At 29.8% G+C, this 2500-nt stretch overlaps 1 protein-coding gene across 1 annotated transcript in view; it reads left to right on the top strand.

The window, feature by feature from the left end:
• Positions 1-2500, top strand: part of LOC137631913 (uncharacterized) — a 65779-nt gene that overhangs the window by 39243 nt on the left and 24036 nt on the right. The window lies entirely within an intron of this gene.

Raw genomic sequence — 2500 nt, 5'->3', positions numbered from 1 at the left:
TATAGATTTTAAAATAGATATTCAGTTGTGAAGTAAAGCTACTCTAAAAAAATCCTCATTATTTCATCCTATAGCATAAAAACTCACTGCATCTACCCAATTTATAAAAATTGTATTTATATATGCAAATATACACACACAAATACAGTATGTAAACTGTGTTATATATATATATATATATATATATATATATATATATATATATATATATATATATATATAGTGTGTGTGTGTGTGTATGTGTATATGTTAGTGTGTGTACAAAGAAAATTTTCTGACTGGGTATCCAAAATCTAAAAGAAACAGGAACTGAAAGTACCACTTAATTATAAGAGAGCTCCTCCCTTAAGTTCAAAGCACGCATATTTGCGCCGTTGTTTAATTCATCTTTAAGTAAGTAGTCATTAGCAACGGCGTCAGTGCTGACCTTCGATCACTCATTATAGCACCTTAGGTGAAAGTTCAATTTCTGAAGAAAAAAAAAAGGAAGATAAAACGTTGTTTAGCAACTTCATCTACACTTTCTTGATGGTAGCCATGCACGATAATAAATCATGGGCTGGAACTATCGCCTCGTGTTCGATGAGGATGGGCAGAAACCGCTTTATTTTTTAGGATTTTTTTTTTCTTTACTTAGTGCGAAGCATTTTCTGATTTTAGACAAAGAACCTTTATGAAAAAAAATTTCATTATAATTTTCCCTTTATTAGAATAACTTAATAACTAATAATAGTAGGAGCAAAAGCGAAACACCAAAGGATTAACTAAAATATTTGATAAGAGAAATATTTTTTTACATCATATATAAACTGTTAATGTTTCGCTTAACAAACTTTCTAAAACTACTTTACAATCTATAATATATGAATAGCATTTATCCCAAGTGATATTCAATTTGTTAATAACGGTCAATCGGTGACTTTAGTTGGCACGATCAAAGTATAAAGACCATCTCAGGTCGAGATAAAAAAAAAATAATAATAATGAAAAAATAGAACAAAGCTTAATTTCCATTAATCTATGGAGAAAGGCATCTGGAATGCAATTAGGTCTTATTAAAACCGTTACCTGACCCGTCCAGTTTCAAGCATCAGTATTTAAATAAACCACAATTGTTGCGTCAAATAATGGTGTGATAATTGCAGCTCCCAATATAAAAAAAAAAAAAAAATTCTTTTTGACTGCTCTTAACAATTCAACAAGTAATTTACCTTGAAATTAACCAGACAAGAAATCCTGACAAATTAATCAATCCACTAATATGACCTTAAAGTAGCTAATAGATCCGATGAGTTCAATACGATTCCGTTTTCATTTCAAAAACAGAATATATTACATTCTATACCAGTAGATCATATAGGAATCTTCTGTTCCCGTTTTACCCTATTATGAATTAATACTGTTACAACAATTCTTTCTTAATTTGTAAAAATCCTCACACATTTGGGATACGCTCTTTACTATAAGAATATATAAAGATGGCAAGGCACAAGATTACTCTAAATCTGGAGATCAAATAATGCCTTTTTATGAACTCGATGCAGAATTTTCTTCGTTATTAAAGAAAAAGTATGACATCGGCAATCACATACCCTAATAATCCCTGATCAATCAAGGAATCAATCATTATAAAAATTAAAGCTTAGATGTTATTTATCTCACAGTGTATATACAGTATATATATTATTATACTATGGTTCCGTGTCTGGGAACCAAAATATAATATTATATATATTATGGCTGTTTGTTTTTACATTAAATCTGCTACACTTGAAAATACTAATACCCGAGCTCCGAGACAGCTATATAACTCCCAGACAGCAATCTATAAAACACTGAATATCCAAAGGTCTCTCAAGTACACTCAAAGCAACACTGGGTAATTATTATTAAGAATTGTTTAAAACCACCTCATACTTCGATTCATTAACAGGACACGAGCAAGTATGAAATAAACACTGGTGATTGAAATAATACACTCTTTACAAAAATAAATATATTCTATATAAATTAAATCACTCTGAAAGAGTTTACATAAAAAATAAATCACTCAAAATATTAAGTCTGAACAAAACTTAAGACAAAAAAAAAATGTTACGCTCTGAAATTTATATAATCACTTGACTCGAAATATTAAATCAGAATAAAACCTTAGAACAGGACAAAAGGAATAATTACACTCTGAAAATTATATAATAACTCGACTCGAAATATTAGATCTGCATAAAACCTTAGACTAAGACAAAAGAATTAATTACACTCCAATTCTTAAACTCTTAAAGAACTTACATAAAGTAACAGATAAACTTACTAATTTCACGTATTTACTTGCAGAGGGCCAGTTACAAAAATTTACCCAATGCCAACACTCACCACATCACAATAGATTTTAAATCATCTGCCAAATTTACAGCAATGTTTTAACTCACTACACATGATATACACTGGGGCACAGAATCACTTTGGAGAGGACACACTAGAGACACTTGGAGAGAAAGAG

The sequence above is a fragment of the Palaemon carinicauda genome, chromosome 40, assembly GCF_036898095.1.
Source record: "Palaemon carinicauda isolate YSFRI2023 chromosome 40, ASM3689809v2, whole genome shotgun sequence".
NCBI classification, from domain to species: Eukaryota; Metazoa; Arthropoda; class Malacostraca; order Decapoda; family Palaemonidae; genus Palaemon; species Palaemon carinicauda.
Note: the sequence above shows the minus strand (reverse complement) of the source record. Positions and strands in the feature narration are given on the sequence as shown.